The following is a 21211-nucleotide window of genomic DNA, read 5'->3' as shown; positions in this document are numbered from 1 at the left end:
CTAAATAGAAGAAATCAATAATCTACCAGACAATAGAATTGGCTTTCAAATTATTAAGCAAATGTGCTTTAACATGAATAAATGATAATGATTTTTTTTTTCATTTCTGGCTTTTAATTTTATTTACTTTTGTTGGGGTAGAAAAGTTATTCAGTTTTGACGTAGAAAGTAGAAACATAGAGACTTCGATTGATTAGAACTAGATTTTAAATAGTTTCACAGAATTTATTCGGTGCTTTAAGATTAAAATTAGTTATGTCATCTCATGAAAAATTAGATGCCTCGTTAGGTTCTTCAGAAGAATTTGCTGTTTTCAAAAATGGAACATGTTTGAAATAATCATTTTTTTTTCTATTTCTTGCCGGTCCTTCTCTCCCACTCTTCCCAAATCTCTCTAACCATTTTTGCCTTGGTCTTTTTTTCGTCCATCATCTTCACCACCACTCGTTTTACCTATTTATCCTCTCTCATACCACCTTTCTCTTTTTTCTTTAATTCTATGCTCTCATATTTCTAGTTTTTTGTTCATTGTCCAGTTTTCATGCTCTTAGATAACTGACCATGTTATTATTCTTGAGTTTAACATTTTGTTTACCATTCCTATTGTTTTGCCACGTTTACCAATCTTCTTTATTGTATTGTTTTGTATTATATTCTCTTGCCCTATCTTCCAGTAGCTTAAATACACTTTCAATTTTTTTCCTGGATCTTGCCATGAGTACTATATCGTCTGCATATGCCAGTCATTGTATGATTCCTAGAAATAATTAAAAATATCAAAATTTGATCGAGATTAAACACGGTTTTTATCATCTAATAGTTGTACTAACGTCGAGTTTGGGCTAGTTCTTGAAAGTAAACTAGCAATATATTTTCTGACATCTTTTATCTTTTATGCGATCCATACTCTTTTCATGAAATACTAGTGATTTTTGTGAAAGAAGCTCTCCACTTACATTCCGTTTTCCAATTCACACTGTGTTCTAATTTTAGAGGCAGTACAAGCACTGATTATTGGCAATCTCTACCATGTATAAAATATTACTTTATTCGGTTTGTATCTAATACTAATATTTAAAAAAATATGATGCCAGATGGACCTTGAAAATTAATAATTGCCCACTTTGGTGCATAATTACTAGGATTATTATATTGACATTTTATTGCTAAGCATATTTTACATTTAGAAATAGATTAACATTTTCATAACAATTCAAATGATACATCTTTTTTGAAAATATTTATTTTTTTAATATTATTTTAATGAAATTACTTTTACTTGGATCTTGAAACATATCCAACTATCTAACTATATGAATTTATATGTGCCGCAATTAAAAAAGCACAAACTGCAATCAGAGTAAAATACTATTTTGTAAAAATGATGATAAGATTCTAAAGAAGGATGAACAAATATTATAATCAATAAACATACAAAACAGACAGACATCTGAAGAAAATCGTGGTCACTCATATGAACGGCAATCATCAAATCCGGAAAAAGCAAAAGAATATACATTTATTATTAAAAATACGAAAGTTCTTGAGATAAAACGAAAAAGATGGTTTTGGAAATAATTTATTAATCAAAATACGAAATTTTTCAAGATAAAACGGAAAAGATGGTTTTGGAAATCATTTATTAATCAAAATACGAAAGTTCTTGAGATAAAACGGAAAAGATGGTTTTGAAAATCATTTATTAATCAAAATACGAAATTTTTCAAGATAAAATGGAAAAGATGGTTTTGGAAATCATTTATTAATCAATATACGAAATTTTTTAAGATAAAATGGAAAAGATGGTTTTGGAAATAATTTATTAATCAAAATACGAAATTTTTCAAGATCAAACGGAAAAGATGGTTTTGGAAATCATCCGAAAAATTAAAAAAAAGATCTTAATAATTTCAAGTTATCGCTATTTGTATTTAAAAAAGGCAAATTTTGACAATTAAGTGAAGAATATCTATTAATTTATACATCATGGTTGCATATGACAAAAGTATTCGATAAATGGTTAAGTCAGAGAGAGTTTTAAGAAACAAGAATCTGAAAAAATATTTTGACATATCCTTTTATATTAATCACTAAAAAGTCACTTTACGTGTCGAAATTCGAAAAAAATGATTATCATTAATGAAACTGTGTCTGATAGACTTAGGAAACATTTAATGATTCAAGCGATAAATTCAAATTAATTATCTGCAGCTCCTGGCATTGTCGTGGTAATAAATCTTAAGGAGATTAATTCTTAAATATAAATGTTATTACTAAAGTTCAAGCCCCTCCGGACACAAGAACTGGCTTACACAATTTATCAAGATTCCGCTAATGATGCTTATTCTACAAAAACAATAAAACAAATCTTTTGTTTGTATTAATTAGATCTTGCCAGTCATCATTCCCTGAAACTTCTTAACCAAATTAATAATTAACATTTTCTTTCATAACAAAAGTATATGCAATATGATTGTGATGATATCGAAACGAAACTTTGTAAAATAAGCATTCTTGAGTGGGAAAAGAGATACTTCTGGAATTTGAAATATACAATCCTTTTGTTGATGTTCTATCATTCCAATTTAATAGTACAAAGTTTAAGGGCCACTCTTTGTGATCGCCCCGGCTACAAATTTGCAACTGCAGTTCATCATTAGCTCTTTAGTTATATTCTTGACAAATAAAAGAAAACAATAAACTTCTAATTGCTTATAATGTAAATCCCACAACGAAAATCTCACTGGTGGTGTTGAATTCTGTAGCAGAATTTTTCTACTTTTGCCGAGCAATACCCCTGTTTTGACAGGTCTTATCATATATAATATATTGAAATAATCCACGCACGAAAGTACTAAAAATGGACACAGATCGCATAAAAAAATAAAATTTGTTTGACAAGTGTTTATTACATTTTTCACAAAAAAGTGACTTCAAATTCCTTCTTTAAAACGTTACTTAATCAGATCACCGACACTGGATCTGCCATTAGTGTAAAAATGATTTTTAATGTATAATTTCTAATATATATAAATATAAAATGATTTTTAAGAAATCTTAGGACCAGTTCTGTATATAATTTACACAGCTGACCTATCAGTAACTAGCAAAACAACAAAGGCGACATTCGCTGATGATACTGCCATATTATCGTCCCACAGAGATTCCACAGCTGCCTCAAGAAATTTGCAAACAAGATCCAAATATGGTTCAAGCAATGGCGTATTAAAGCCAATGAATCCAAGTCCATCCATGTTACGTTCACACTTCGAAAGAAAAAATGTCCTCTTGTAAAAATTAAGCAGAACTCCCACAAGATAACAGCGTTAAATACTTAGCACTTCACTTAGACCGAAGGCTGACTTGGTAGAAATAAAATTAAACCAAATGTATTTTCTCATAGACAGGGAGGGAATCCCATTATCAGCTGAAAACAAAGTGTTGTATAAAAGCATCCTCAAGCCGGTATGGAGAATTCAGCTCTGGGGGACAGCCAGCAATTCCAACATAGAGATCCTGCTGAGATTCCAGAATAAGGTGTTGCGCATCATTGTCAACGCTCCCAGATATGTGCCCAATAATGTTATAGTGCGAGATTGAATCAGTTAAAGAAGTAATTGTACAATTCAGTGACAAACACAGCTACAGAGTGTCAATACATCCAAACGAATTAGCCAATTATTTAATCGAAGAAGTGAAGGGCGGCGTCTTAAAAGAATTAAACCGTCTGATATATCAATATAAGAGAGTAAGTTGATATTAGCTCTGTTGGTGAGTGAATTCCGAATCACTTTAGGACCGATCACAAGCGTACTATCAAAATTGTATTTTTCTTCTTCCTCCGCGAACGACACTTTTGAAAGTGCGCAGGCGATCGGTAATAAAATGTTCCTAAAATGATTCGGAACTTAACTCACGAACAAACCTATTAATTCTAGCTACTCCAGTAAAAATTTCTCATAGTTTTTCTAAATTTCAACGTGTTATTGTATAATTAACAATAACGATGCCAAGGCAGTCGAGTTCATGAAGTTCTACTACGTATATAACAATAAATAAATGCGAGTGTGCTATTCTATCCCTGACCTTAATGCAAATATGCACATATTATCTCATTGGATGATTGATATGAATAACGACAATTAGTAGATTATCTGAAAAATCTGAAGATGTCAGCATTTATTATAGTTCTTTCAATATCAGTTGCAGATTATAAAAACCCCTGCCGACAATTTTGTTTGATCTACCATAAGTGTAGATACCTCATTTTATAAATTTATTATTTTTATAAATATTTTAAAAAATATTTATATCTTATGCGAGAAACTTTCGTTGAAAGGCAATCGAATCATTATTAATTGGACGGCATTATATGCCGTTTTTTAGTCAGATGGACTTAATTGTAGTCCTACTTGGAACTAAAACGTAAATACACGAGTAAAATGTACCTACCTGTAAGGGAGTTTGGTTTAAATAGGGTACCAGACGTGAACTGAGCCCTTTTTCTACCCCATTCCTTTTTTTTTTGGAAAATTAAATTTCAAAGCTAAAACCATGAAGGAAAATGAATTCTTTGCAAATAAAACAAAATAAAAAAAACATTTCAATTCCAAAGTATCTTTATAAATAATAATGGTGTCAGCATCGTCTGAACTAGAGTCATAATTTGATTGAATTATGAAGGGTTGTAAAGAGGGTGATACCATAAACTTTCTTCTTCTTTGATAACATGTTTAATACAGTTTTTTCAAAGCACTTGGCGGTCTGCTGCTAGAACTTTCTTTAAGAGCTCTACAACCTCTTTACTCAGTTTTGGAGTCGTTGTAAAAACTTTCCTAAAAATAGAAAGTATCAAGCTACAAGTAAATATTTGTTTTTGAAGCAGAGAGATGGAAGAGGTTATCGGTATATTAAAAGAACGCATTTGACTTATACTCACTGAATTATGCATGCGTGAGCTATCCGCGTATTGGTTGTGGCATTTTCTCACTTTGGATCAAAAGGATATTCGAATGACTATTTCCTTCGAAAAATTTAAGCCAACCAAAAAGCTGTAATATTTTATGTTTACCTAGCAACGATCAAATTTCAGCGATAATACTGCACTAGTGCAAATTATCGATAATTTGCACTAGTGCCAAATTTTCGTCTAGGATTAACAAGCATCATTTGGTTTTAATTTTATATTTTAAGAAAAGGAACAATTATTGTTTATTTTAAATTAAATTTTTCTCAGGAAATAGTCTGCCAAAATGCCCTCTCGTGCATGTCAAATTGTCTCATAATTTCCTCTCGTGCGCATTCGCGCACTCGAGAAAATTAAATTATCGACAATTTGACATGCACTCGGGACATTAATATTGAAAATTTATCATGACTTATTGGAGCGGTTTAAGTATCTATCTAAGAAGTTTTGTATCTACCAATAAACTTCTGAAACGAAAAAACTATGGATTGCAAAGAGCAAACCTGCTCGGAAGGTTTTCAAGAAATTTATGTACTTGATTAATCAAAGCACCTGCAGTTTTTGAGCCAGTCAGTAAGTTTGCGATAAAAAATTGTGTCGCAAAACTACATTCAAAAGATGACTGGATTGAAGCTTTTAACTTGTGAAAGATTATTTAGTATATAGATGCTATATATCTCGAAATATATAGCATCACCCTCGAATAGTATATTCATAATCGCGAACATTCTATAAAGTAAGAAACTTAATTTATTCTACTTACAATTTGAAAAGATATATAGTTCCGTTAAACAGTTGTGTTGTTACCCAATTTGCCACCGAAGTGGTGTAGTTTTGGACAAATTACAGCGATGTAATTTTCGTAATCTTTAGCGGTGCAGGTATTCGATTATGTAAATTGCAGCGTGTCTAATTCTAAAGCAGTTTAGGAAATAGGAGAATTACGTAATATTCCTTAGTAAATTCACCTAATCTATTAAATTGTTTCTCAAAAATTAAAGGAATATACCTCAGTTAGAAAGTATTAGTTGCACAGTAACAGTAATATTTTACTAGATTTTAAATTGTGTAAACAAGCGATTTTTTATCCTGCAAAATTCACAATAGTCCTGGCACGTGCCAGCATTATACCCCATCCCGTCCAGTTTATATTCGTCGGTAGTTTTAAAATCCAATCAATGCAATTATTACAATACTTGTTATTATCATTTCATGTAATCGTGCTGAGTTAGACTATTTATATCATTTTGCAAACCAATAACTGTTACAAAATGTAAAATAAAGAAAATATTAACTGCAAAATGTACAAAATTGTTTACTCATACCTGCATATCGTTGTCATGGCACACATAAATAGTTGTAATTAAAAGTCATATGGTTGTAACTGAATTTTATTGCAATGCAGTAACATGCAAAATTTAACGAGATATAAGAGAAAAAAATAGTTTTTGATGAAATAATCTGTATAACCTGAAGTAAAAATAATATTAATTGCAATATGGTATCTATTTTCTATTTATTGAGATGTCTGTCCTACGTAAACTATTGAAATTTTTTTTGGAAAGATGTAACACTATGTTTTTAACAATAAATGAAATACACGTTATTATTTTCATAAAGGAAAAAGTATCATTCAAAATTTGGAAAATATATGGAGTATACGGTTGAAAAAAAATCAAATCTTTTAAATTTGCATGCTACTGTACGAGGATAGTCCCAGATGTGCCTGTCCCAACAAAGAAAACACAAAAATTTTGGATAAAGATATATATTTATTTTTCAATGTAATCTCTTTTTAGCTCTTTAGCTCAATAAGTTCCATACCCTTTTTATAATAAGCATCGTCAAGCTCCTCAAAATACCCATTAACAACCGACATCACCTCTTCTTCGTTGAAAAATCTTTGACCGCCGAGCAATTTTGTCAAGTCTGGGAACAGAAAATCCGAGGGACCTAAATCTGGCGAATGGGGTGCATGAGATAGCAATTCAAACTTTAAATAATTAATTTTGGCCATTGCAATAACGTTGGTGCATTTTTTTGATTAACCAACACTTTCTTATTAGCTAAATGCGACTTTTTTTTTATTGATGTATTTGCTTAAACGTTGCAATATGGTCGCATAATACTCATTGTTGATAGTTTTTCCTTATCGTGATAGTCAATGAAAATTATCCCACCCGCATCCTCAAAAAACCGACGTCATGACCTTGCCTACAGATGGGACGGACCTTGCCTTCTTTGGAGCCGGTTCTCCCTTTTAAGTTCATTGTTTCGGGTGTGAAGTGAGGGATCCACGATTAATCCTTGGTCATGAAACGGCGTAAAAATTCGGTTTTCATTTCTGCGGAACATTGCCAACATTCGATGGAGACATCTTAACGACGCTGTTCTTGTTCCATTGTGAGCAAACGCGGCACCCATTTTGCACACAGCTTTCTCAATTTTCGGTTAATATGCGATTTACCGTACTTTTTGAAATGCCCACTTTGTCTGCTAACTGGCGCCCTTTCAGTCGACGATCATCCAATACCGCTTTGTGGATTTTCTTTCTTGATTCATCACCTTATTTGGTCGACCACTGTGATGTTTGTCTTCACAAATCGTACGGACTCGTTTAAACTATGCTACCCAATATTTTACTTTTGATAATAAAGGAGCAGTCTCACCCAGAGTAGAATCTAGATCAGCTTTTACATTGGTTGGGCTAATGCCTTTCAAATGAAAGTATTATATCACATAACCCTGACCAATTTTTTTCATCTTTACAAATTCACTGAAAACGTTTACTGGCTACCAAACAAATACTAAACAACGTGGTATGTATATAGATTGTGTACTTTCTAATACAGTAGTTTATTTTTGAACATCTCTAGGTCAGGCCAGGTACTTCTGGAATCATACTCATATTTGAAAATAATTTCAATACAATTCAGTCATAACCACACAACTGTTTGAAAGGCAATAATAATAACAGCTGCATAATTTATGATGATTATCTGGAAAACCAGTAGTCTACTCATGGAGTACATAATTGAAACAAAATTATTGAAGTCGCTCAACTGAAACCACTTTTATTATTGTTTTAATCAAATTTATCCAAGAATTGAAAACATCAAACATGGAAATCGTCAAGTTTTCTAAATATTTCAGTAACAATATTACAAACATAACTTTTATTAAGATAAATTTATAATTTAATATAATAAACCATACCCATAATGTTAATAGTATTATTTCATCGTAATGGAATCCGCAAGAAAACCGAAACAAATGAAAACATCCCACATTTAATATCGAGTCGATCATAATAATTTGCGTTATCCCTATCAATGTTTGCAAAGCTATTTTTAGTCTGATTTTTATAGTTCATGAGAAGTATGCATGTGAATTGGATTGAATCAGTAGATATCAACGAAAACCTACTGATAGGGTATATAACATAGATTATAACCGAAATTTCTGTTGCTTCAGCATCTGTGGGCTTTATTCATTAAAGTATCAGTTTGATTTATATCGAAAAAAAATTTGAAATGCAAATTACTAAAAAATAGTTGATAGTAAACAGATTCTAGGAAGAAATGAAAATCCACAGAAATTTGGTATCGCTATACAATATTGCATCACAAGACATTTTTTTCCGAACTGTATGGAACTCTTGACTACAAAGCGGACTGGGCCTTAGTCAGGTCCGACCTTCTGGAGTGAGAAAATGTTTGGATAAGTGGGTACGTCTTTCCCGGAGCGCGATCAACGTCACGTTTGGAAAAAACGATGGACCAAGGATACCTGATGAAGTTTTGAGTGAGGCTGAAAAAAATTACGCAATGCTTCTAGACACCTTCAAGATTGATCGACAGGTGGCACAAGATATTCTGGGATGGCCGGGAAAAGATACGAATTCCTCCCACCTAGACAAAATGTTTCCGCTAAATTTGACGGCTAAATGCTACGAAGATTAAAACAGAGGGTTAGTCACTTCAGGCCGGAAATCAAGGATTGTCGGAAACTCCACCAAGGCTGTGCGTCCGTTCCTCTGCCTTTCTTACGACCAACTACCTGATAAAAAAGATCAGCTTCATACCCCAGCCAGCTTGCAACCCCGATCTTGCCTTGCCAGTCTTATTTTTATTCCCTTGGATCAAGAGATCGCTAGAAGGACAACATTTGCAACCACTGAACAACATTAGAGCCGTTACGACAAGGTAGCCGAAGGACATCCCCATTGAAGTCTTCCAGGAAAACTATACCGTATGGAAATCTCGACAAGCAAAAGTATATTAATACAATAAAATCGTATTTCGAAGAATATAGACAAATTGTATTTCGATCAAAAAATATTCAAATTCAGGCCTAGTCACTTTTTATTGAAGGTCATGTTATATACTCTATATCCTTCATATTGACATCAATTTATTCCTATTTACAATTTTCATCTATTCTATCATTTATCATATTCTACAATCACAATTTTTTTGGTACAATATTTCTGCAACTTCAACATTCCTCTTTTTCTTGCTTAAGACATTCACAATTGTTAGTACCTCACTTGTTATGATTATCCTTTTAAAATGTCTTGTTCTACTTTCCCTATAATCGATTTAATATATTATTTTGTTTCTTGAAAATTTACAATATGTGAAAAAAAACTACAAAGAATTTATATTTATAGCAGCAATAAATTACGCTGTATCTATTTCAACTGGTATATTCTTTGTGTTGACCCAAGTAGTTTGAACTCGTTCAGGCTTGTGAATCTATTATTACAGCATCTGGCATGAAACTGAATAATTTTTTTTAACTTTGAAAAGAATTGCCGAAATAATCCACGAAATGTTAAATCTGTCCGCTTTATTTGCAAGTATACGGCAGATTTAGTGGAAATGATTCAGATAAGATCAAGAAACTACCTTTGATCTCAAAAGCATATAAAAATTTGGATAATATGGACCAACCTATTCCAACAAATGAAAAATTTCACTGATACTAGTACGTTAACGAAAATATGTGGGAGGAAGAGACCTGGTTCAACAACTTTTTTTTATCATGCTGACGACGTGCTGCTTCTTTTCTTTCGCTCGTTTTTGCCCGTTATGCTTACAAGCGTTAGCACTATGAGACTTCTGGCTCTTCACTATATTTTGGTGTCACTCATGATATTGAGAATGCCACAGAAATGCTTTAAGTTATGGATTGAACGTAGGGATATGTGGATTTCTAGCAAACGACAGGACAGGAAGTATGTTAATTAATTCTGTAATCTTCTTATCAGTGCTAAATCATCACCATATAAATAATATAAATTACTTTGATTTAATCCAGACATCCTTTTTTCATTTATTCTTTTTATTTTAACAAATATTGCAGATTAGAGCTTTCTTGTCTAACATTTCTGATAAGTTTCTGAATGTCCCTTCGTAGTTGTCTTATATTATGTAATTACTAAAGTTGAGAATGATTTTTTTTTTTCGATTATGCCAGAGTTACCGTTTAACCGATGAGATTAAAATTTCTGCAGATTTTTCAGTTTATGTTTTGTAAAAATATTTGAATATATTCGATTCCGTTATCGTATTAAGGGGAAGTGACAATTTCATTTGTTGTACTAGAGTTAATTACTTAAAATGTGCAAATCAGTGACGAACGATTTCCGTGAGAAAAAAAAGAGAAACTAAAAAAACAGTTTATTCCTAAGAATAGAAGTAACATAGCGAAACCAGTGACTACAAAACGACGAAACGACCCTTTTTCACTTTTTCACGGATCTATGGCTTGTTGATTCCCGAATTGTATCATTAACCTCAATTTCATCCAACAACAGTAAAGAGGAAATACTCAAGTACAAACGTCTCGGTTGACGAAATTTTGTTTTGTTTTACGTTATTTTATATACGACTTAACTTGGTCATTGTTATTATTTACTAAATACGTAATCATTAAACTGTTTTACTGTTGAAATGGGCCTTATATATTGAGACAATTATTAAAAGCAAACGATAGTAATTGAAGCCTAAAGTTTTTGCATGTGAAACTAAATATAATGGGAAATTGATACTAACGACTGATTTTTTTGCTGGTATCATTTTGGCAACACTGTTTTTGGCAGGTCACGCGTGAATCGTGTCTTGTGTCATTATCAAACTTGTTCAGTTTGGTCCAAAATTCAATCATAAACGAACAACGCTTGTAAATTATTTTATTTTCACTATCAAAATTTATGCTCGGTTAAGAGAGTGTATCGCGCACTTCTTCCAATTTATGGGCAGTTTGGTCGGCCTACTGAGGGAACTATTCGGAAGCTTGTGACTAAATTTCGAACCCAGATTACACTATTTAACATTAAATCATTGACACGCAAACGTACAGTGACGACCGAAGAAAATATGGCGGCTGTATCCGCCATTATTACTGATGACCGTGAAATGACGATTCGCCGCCGTTCATAACAATTGAGCATATGTTACTCCAATACGTGGAAAATTTTGCGAAAAGATTTGGGCGTAAAACCTTGCAAGATATCGCTGGTGGAAGAATTGAAGCCACACGATCTCCCACAACGTCTAACCTTTGGCTCAGTCGACCTTCATTGAAATTAGGTATTGGAAGTTCTGGTAATTTCTATACGAAGTGTATCACAACTTAAATACTAAACTATTCAGTAACACTAATTTAGTTCATTCCATCGTTTGGTTCACTTTTCACTATACCAATATGTTAACAATTACATCAAATTGTTTATTAATTACCACAGTCGCTCGTTTTATATACTATCATCACATTCTAGATAATTCGATTCCTGGGAATCTCTGGTTTGCCCTATACAAACAAAAAAATTTTCATAAAAACATGTGTGAATGACTCACAAAAAATCATAATGTAAATATTAATTGCCGGAGCGATGCATCCAATGCTTCGGCAATTATAATGCACATTACCTTACAGAGTTATAATAAAGCTAAATCTTTCAACTGGAGGCGATTTAGAAAAGGATGTCGGCTATTAAACGATGTAGTTTTAGCTATGTTATGATGTAAAGGTCAGATTTTTATCTGCTTAGCGCTGGACCTTGGAATCTTATCAACAAGAGAGTTCAGGCATGATGTACTACCAATGAGTTTCTTTATTATTGTAATTTCGTAGTGTTAGCGCTACTAAACTAGAGCCTGGCTGAATACAGATTAGCTCACTCTCGCCAACTCTAATAAGCCAGTACTTGATTGACTTGTCTTAGCAGGTAATATTGTAACAAGGTGTTTCTCCTTTTTCAACATTTCCACAAATCCTGCACACATTATCTAATTAGGTACTTTCTCAGTGTGTGCCCTGTAAGAAAATCAGTAAAAATATATGTTTTTCTAAGATCTTACAGCATTAAACAAGATTTTTTTGAAGTAGTTCAGTCCTGGACGAGTAATTCTCATCCCGAATTTTCCTATTTTTCTATCTGAGTTCTGACAAACAGAACAAAAAGCAGAATACAATCATTGAAAATGGAGTACTGAGGGAAAATAAAGGACAAAATGAGAAACAAAACAGTAGGGGAATAATTGGATATTGAACTAATTGCTGAAACGGTAGAAAATAACAAGCTAAAATGGTTTGGACACATGACTAGAATCACCAGCAAACGACCAGTTAAAGCTATATGGGAAGCAACATCAAATAACAAACGGAAGAGAGGTAGACCTGGACTCAAGAGATAGCGGAAGTATTGGAAAAAAGAGGGATAAAGTTGGAACGAGCAATAATTATGGCAAAAATAAAAGATCCGTAGCTGGGTTATTAAAAGGCACTCTTCTATCGACCCTCTCGTTTAAATTGATTTTTCGGAGACCAAACCAAACTCAGATTATTGTGATTCTTATGATATTTCTAAATCCGCTTTGAGTTTACAACGAGGAAGCTTTATAGCAGCTTAACCGTCCAACTCGATCGCTAGATCGCATTTCTGCAAGTTTCTTCTCAGGTACTTCTCCACATTTATTTTAATGGCAAGTATTTCTGCTTGAAACGCACTAACACTGGATTAGTAAACATTTAGTGCCAGCTCCAAATACTCTAGACTAGGTACTATTGTAACGTATGAATTATCTATGTACCATATGATGGTATTATGCTTAAAAGTTTGTCAAACTTACTATCAGACACTGTATTCCTTTACTAGCAGCGACCCCCAATTCTAATTGAATCGTGGGTAGTTTATTCATATTCAATATTGGATTGTCTTCTATGACATCTCAATTTAAGAGAGACACTAGAAAAATTCTATAGAAATTAAAAAATATATTACAAAATCAACATTATGACTAATCAGAGTGAATAACAAAAACATTACACAATGCTTCAGTAAACTTAAGAGACTTGCCCTGTAAATATTTCTTTCCCGAAAAAACCGAAGTGTCCCTGGAGATTTTTTCACGCAGTTTACGGTTCAATTCTTTCGACTCCCATAAATATTTATTTAGGAAATACATGAAAAGGTTGAAATCGTAAACAGGTTTACTGCCGTTTTTTTTAAATCAGCCAGAACCTATTCACGTACTATATATGCGAATAAATAGAAAAAAGCAAACAGTAAAATCCTTAATTTGCACGTATTCGTTGCCGTAAAGAACTCACGATGTGAAACAAATCTTCATTATTAAAAATTTTTGTTGAATTTTTAATGTATGGTGAATAGAGAGGATAATAAATCAATATTGAGGCATTTATAAAGTATTTAAGTTAGATTTAATTGATTATATACTCACTCCCCTTTCCAAACAACAAGCTGAACGTCCCCTTCCTTTGGTGATTCATATATTGATTCAAATCCATTTGATATAATTTGAGTGGGTACTCAATTACGGGGACATGGAATAAAAGAAACTCGAGCAACATTAATATTTTTTATATATTATAAAATATAGTATCTAAACTTTCAAATATGATGCTTTGAAGCCTCATCGTGTGAGGAACTAGTGATATTTCTCCGATTCTGGTTGTCAATTTGATTAAATCAGTCAAAGGAAAGGAAACTATCACTATATCTTTAAAAGCTATCAAACAAATAAATCAAAAGAGAAGTACGAATACCTTATACGGATTTTTTCCTTTTTTTGCACTCCAAGTTCACACTTTTCTAACTTCTTGTCACTTTAACGTATATTATGAATCTGGTGAAACATTATTCTTTTAATATGTACGTAAAAATGTGGGGATCATAAGCTTAATGAGAATTTATAGTACTAGAGTCTGAATGGAATGTTTTTATTTCTGTAATATTATTTTTATAGTGTTTGCTTGTCATTTTCATTCATCATTTTCCATTTGAAATATATTATAATTCCCACAGTAAATTATTGTGTAGAGAAAGGTTTTATGAGATTTGAATTAATATTCTTCAAATAATTGCTTTTGGTAAACAAAGCATTTATCCTTCTGTTTAATCTATGAACAAAAACAGTTAAGGGAAGCTTCTGTCTCATTGGCTTATCCATGTAAGGTTTTCCTTATGGCATATTTTCCTCATGAGTAAAAAGGAAATTACTCCAGATCTAGTTTCTCCCAAACGTTGCAGTATCCCTTGTAAAATTGGAAAGTTACAGTTGTACCCTATGGCCTCATAATCGAAGAAAATAATGACTAGACACAACTTTGATCCTCAGTAGTTATATCTTTATGAATGAATATCTTTATGAAGATCTTCCAATTCCATCAAAATTACAATTTTGTCATCTTTTTGTTTGCTATTTAAAAGTTTTTGGCGCAATTTTGGCATCTTATTTCAACCAAAAAGTGTATCCACTTCTTGCACGTTCGTATCTTTATTTTATCGAGAATAAATCGTTATTGTTCCTAACCCACTCATTTCCACTTTTAAATCGCTCATATTACTTGTGAACAGTCTTCAAAGATACGACATTATAACCTTGGACTGATTTTAACATTTCGTGAGTTTCTTTGGCAGTTTTTGTCAATTTGAAAAAAACGTAATGTTAACGAATTATTGAATATAATAGTTTCACGATTCTCATTGCAAAAACGATTTGATTCACGTCTTTATAGTAAAAACTAACAAATCTGAAAGGGTTCAAACTTATCTTTACTTGCCTCATCGAACGAGGATACGGAACATATAAATGTAATAGATGCAATGTAAGTAATTGCTACTATGAAAATCAATCCACCGTATTTTTTATTACATCTCGTATCACATTGTCAAATCTGGCGATTGTAGTCAGACCTTAACATTTGCTTATATTTTAGTTCGTCGCACTATAAACACTTCACGTATAGTAACCGTTAACCTGTAAAACTGCTTACCACCAATAATGATCATTTAGTTCGTGGTTATTCCACCATGCATTAAACCAGATGCCAACCCTTGTTTGATCTCCAAAATTTCAAGAATGCAGGACCGTTTGAATCCCATTTTATAATAATGACATTCAACTGTATAATGACATTCATTTGAGAGTACTAATTCTAAATAATTGATAGTTCTCTATATTATCAGTAAGTATAACAAAATTTTCTGGATACAGTGGTTACTTAGTTATTGAAATCTATGAAACTAGAAACACCTGAAAAAATATTTATCTTGGTGCTCAGACTACCGCAGTACTTAGCATATGATCTACAACTGCAGTTTTTCGATATTTCTGCAGATATTGTCTGTTTGTATGAAGGTCTAGAAATTCAATCAATTATTAAGCAATACTTGTATATGCTATCTCACCTCCCGATATCTCTTGTGCAATTTAATATAAATTCAATTATCTTCATGCCAAACATCACTTTTGCGAAAGCAGCGAGCTTATCTTCAAAATATTACAAGATTAATTGTTACTAATTATAATGAACGTTTTAATAATGGATTAATTGTCTAGATGTTTGGTCTTATGCTTATACATATATTCGCAACCCTTGTTAATTTTCGTATGGTGTTAAATCATAACAGCCCGGCGTTTTGTATCAATTTCTAATTAACTTCATTCATACACATGTCGGTGGAAAATATAAACGTCTTTTATTATTATCTACGACATGACGTATACAAAAAATTTATGTTCGAAAACATTCGAATTTTGGAGTAAAAGGGAAGGAGATAATGAACTTTTGTTCGGAGATTTATATAGTTCTATTTAAAACATGGAATGTTGCTACTCTATTCGTAAAGTTCTTGGGTTGTCTGAAAAGTTTCTGACCTAACAATGAAACAAGACATTTTTCTCTCCTTTCTCCTCATAAATCTATACACTTAGTCCAGCGATGGTGTAACTTTTTTAACCCTTCCAAATAATTCTTGCCGTCTTTCTCATCTCATGAAAATTTCTCCCCTGCAAATAAAACTTTGAGATTAGAAAACAGGAAAAATTGCTTGGGTCCAAATATGGTGATTATGGTCGTTTTTATTCTCAAATTAACAGCGGAAGAAATACTTACAGGGTAATGCCAAACCTACTCGTTTTATAAGTTTTGACATGGAGAGTCACTGAGTTCCCTACAAAAGATTTTTGGTCGCTAACCGTTACATTTTTTTGAGGAAGTACAAACTTTCATAATATAATTATTTTAAAGAAAGAAACACTAATATCAGATATAATATTTTTTAGATTCGAATGCGGGAAAAGAATAGTTTGATAAAAATGAGAAAAAATATCGTTTGGCGATCTAAATCTGAGTGAAATTAGAATAAATTACAACAAGTAGATTTATTACTTACATGAGACTTGAATTAACACAGGCCATACTGTAAACTCCTGGAGCAATCATATCAAATGGTCTATAACATCCTTCTTATAAAGGTGGACGTTTTATTATTCTACATGTAGGATCAGAAGACGGTTCTGTCAATGACTCTTAGTTGCTTTTCGAATCAAAACAATTTGGCAAGTGAAGATTGTTTTTAAAAGTATTGAGTAGGTAGATGGAAAGGATTGCAGGGTGATAGATAATGCATCTTACCATAGGAGGCGATTGAATAAGAGACAAAGGACGACGGATTGAAATCTGTAATTCAAGAATGGGTTACTTTGAATAATATAGAAATTGATTTGGAAATGTCGTAAGCAGAACTATCAATTTGAGTTAAATCTTATAAGGCAGTAGAGAAACGTTTTTTGAACTATATTTGCTGCCTTTATGCAACGCATAGTATTACATTTGCTACCCCACAATTGTAAATCAAATCCAATGGAATTTTGTTCAAATTAACGGTGAGGTGGTAAAAAAATACTACGTTCAATATAAAGAAGGTTATGATAGCGTTTCCCTAATTATTGTGACCACGAGATTTGCAATTTTTTCGCGACCCACTTTCTTGTCGGCAGCCTTTTACAAATAGTATATTACACTACAAGGGCCGAAAATTGAATTTTTGGTTATGCGCGTCATTGTGCCCGAGGCAAAGCTTTGATCCATTTGCAAGGAAAGAAACTTTTTGTTTTTTTCTTCTGAATGTCCTCAATTGTCGGATAAAATGTATCATTTGATAATGGTTTCGCCGGAAATGATTGGCCATAAGCTGATGGCGCCAATTTTCAAAGTATTATTTTTCCTCCAACCATATGAGAATACCTAGAATCAGCCATTAATTTGGAAATTTCAAGAGATGTCAAAGTAAGATTTGCATTTGACTGTTGGAGTGATAGTGCATTTTTCAATTTTTTGAGCATCAATCAATTTTTCTTATCAGTAAAAGTTAATTTCCTTATCAGCTTACTCAGACCCAACTGTATTTTTCTGCTACCCAATGCCAAGTCGCGACCCACACTTTTCGAAACGCTAGATGATAATGTTGTTAAGGATTGTAAGGATCTCGAGCGATATGAGCATCTTAAAAAAGAAGGGAAATTAATTTTAACCTGTTCCGTTTCTATACCTATATAAAATTCCAAATCCTCGGCGAATCGACAATCAGTTGACCGAGTTTCTTATGAAATCTCTGCAACGAATTTAAACATAATCCTTTTCACCTGTCCACCAAAATAGCGACATAAATAATAAAAAATTCCAATCGTTGGTTATATTACACATCAATCTTTGTCAAATTGAACCAATGTAAAATATTACTTCAATATATATCAGTATATTTCAATGGTTAGAATTTAATTTCAAAAGATTATTCTTTATCTGTGCCAATAAAATGATAATATCGCATATAGTCACCACACCAAACGAATTGATAGCGACGAAAAAGCTATGTTGATGTGAAACTTTCCATTTGAATCAATTATTGAGTGCCGTTCGCCATCAATGGGGTACAATCTTTATCTGGAAAGGAATTGGTTTTACTGGCCGTACTGAGTTGTTTGTATTGTATCCAAACCTGGCAGGTACATAAAGATCAAGTGGTAGCCAACTGCTGCTACATTGTCATGTTGATCATTTTTATTGATAATAATGAGAGGCCATATCCAGTGCGATGGTTTTCAAAGAAATAGAAATCAAGGTTTTTTCAACTACCACTTTCACCAAAGTCGTCTGCTCTGAATACCACAGAGCATGTTTTGAATCAGTTACAAAAAGGAATCGAACACCACAATTCGTTACAGGACACCATATAGGAGCAGAAATGACACAAAATTCGTTAAATAATTAGATTGAAAGCATAACAAGACAGAATAGAATATCAGCTGTTGTTTGAATATTTTGTTTCATAATTCCATATTAGTACCTTACTTAATATTTAACAAATGTTGAGAAATACGAGGGCCGTTTCTTTTTCAATCTTCTATTGTTCCGTTCAGACGCTACGTGGGCTTAAGAAAGCGGGCATGCGCTATAGGCGACTGCGAAGCTCTCGCACTACACACTCCTCCATTGTTGACATTCAGGCATCAGTCGGCGTTGTGCTATAGCCACGTAAACATGCTCACCTTTATTGATGCTCCTGCCAAGTGTGAATTGCGAAGTGTGATTCATTTTCTACAGGCTGAAGGCCTGTATATGGGAAAGTGATGGTATTGCGCGTGAATGGTGTTGAAAGTTTAAAGATGGCCTTAATGATGTGCATGATGAAGGGAGCCAAGGACGCAAATCTGTCGTTTCAGATGACCTGGTTCAACTAGTTGACAGAATGGTTAAAGAAAACCGCAGATTCACCATTACTGATTTGTCTACGGAATTTTCAGAAGTTTCAAGGTGTGTTTTGTACTTTATACTTACTGAAGAGGATATTGAAAAGCTTGTCCACAGATATGAAAAATATCTCGAAATCTTTGGTAATTATGACGAAAAGTAACCGTAAGTGTATCAATCTTTTGGTAATAAAATTATTGTTTCACATGATCTTGTCTTTTATTTATAGCCCATCGGAGGTTGAAAAAAAACGGCCCTCGTATCATTATATTTTTTGTTCCAGCTTTTAAACTCGAATTTTATGAATATCCTTTTGAACAGCTATTTAATAAGAACGCGGAAGAATCGTAACTTGTGCTATGTATTGTGGTTAGTCTGTAATCGTTTTTAAACACCCATAACAAATAACTTCCTAAATAAGCATTACATAATTATTTTTTTTCCTTCGGCAACAATGAAAATGTCTAATCAAAAAAGTAAAAAGAATATATTCAATACATATTTTGTATATAATGTGTGACAAAAAATATACATATATTTTAATGAGAGAAATTACTTAAGCTGAGTCTAATTCAACTATTAAGTCTTATACCCTAACGTGGAGAGATGAGCTATGAAAAGTTTGAACTAGTTTCTTGTCAATCTGCTACTACATATAACCACTCAAGTGACATCGTAATTGTAATGTCGGAATTCTGAGCAAAACATTAAAACTAAGTTTTGTTCCAAGTTAAAGAAAAGTACCAAAGAAAAGCTATCTATGGTAATAATATAGTCTTTGTAAATACGATTTAAAGTTGTGAATAAATCAGATACAGAGGAGGTTCCTGCGCTTCAAAAACTTATGGAAGCGGTAATTAGAATGTTTACAAAAAAACATAAAATAAACTAACAACTTCCTTCTCCATCATGATAACGTGAAGTATCCCAGGTCGCTTTAGATTCGAGTTTTTCGCTACTAGAAGACTTCCTATTTGTTCACATCCGACCTTCTTACCAGATTTAGCTTCATGCGTCTATTGGATATTACCGACAGAAAAGAATGTGTGGAAATGGAACCGTTTTGAAACCATAGAACTGAGGAAAATCATTTCGAAAAAATCCTTTCAGAAATTCTTTTATTCAACGTTGAGACAAGCACTCTGCTAACCAATGGCTTCTTACTTTGTTTTTAATAAAATAATTCACTATATTTTTCTATCCCACGTCGTATATATACGTTACATGAATTTTATTATTGTGACACTGAGATATTGAAATTAAAATGTAAATATATTAAAAAATTTACTGTTAACAAACAAAATCCAATCTATTGTGACAAAAAATGAGGGTGAAATAAAGATAGACATTAATGCATAAACCATAAAATTTGTATGAATGGATGTATCATGAATGAAACTCATTTTTTATGGTATATGAGTTTGTGTTGTGAGAAACCTTCCGCACTAAATCAAATAAACACCCAAGGAAGTGACAGGCACATTAAACAGAAACTTTTGAGAATTTATTGGAAATTCGTGACGTTGTTTTTATAGGATATTTGATGAACGTTGGCAACCATCTCAAACTATGGTTCTTCAACATTTATATATATATATATATATATATATATATATATATATATATAAACAGATAGATAGAATTTTATCAAGCATCAATTTGAAGATTGAATTTCAAAATATAAAAGAAATCGAAAGCTCGGAAATAAATTAGAGTTAGTACACTTTGGTGTTTAATTTTCCCACAATCCCACTACGAAAACGCTCATAATCTAGCTGGCAAATATTTCGTTCCATTTCATATGTACATGAATGTTTTTTATCAATTCAATTTTATAAAGTATATCGAGTTATTAATTGTATTTTTCATTGCAGCAATGATTTTTTTTTATTAAGGGGTCCTCCTCTTAGTAAACGGTAGAGTTCTGTTGCAGATTATATTTGACTATTCATTACTGTAACTGAATAAACATATTTTCTACTTGCTCCAGCCGCAGTCTTTCTTTTGTTATATAAATATTTCTCCATTGTTCCATATTATTATCACTATGTTTTTCTTAGTAGAAAAAATGGATGGAGCTTTTCTATTCAACCTAAATAAACAATAATATTTTATAAGAATTATAGGCCAAACTTCTCAATGTTCTCGCTTCTTTTATGTTAAAAATATTCGCCTCGAGTT

General features: G+C 32.4%; 1 protein-coding gene across 1 annotated transcript in view; it reads left to right on the top strand.

Annotated features, from left to right (window-relative positions):
* The window catches only part of LOC130891651 (Krueppel-like factor 7), a 506531-nt gene that overhangs the window by 335256 nt on the left and 150064 nt on the right, over nucleotides 1-21211 (top strand). The window lies entirely within an intron of this gene.

This window comes from Diorhabda carinulata, chromosome 3 (genome assembly GCF_026250575.1).
Source record: "Diorhabda carinulata isolate Delta chromosome 3, icDioCari1.1, whole genome shotgun sequence".
Classification (NCBI taxonomy): Eukaryota; Metazoa; Arthropoda; class Insecta; order Coleoptera; family Chrysomelidae; genus Diorhabda; species Diorhabda carinulata.
This window is presented reverse-complemented; position numbering and strand designations above follow the sequence as displayed.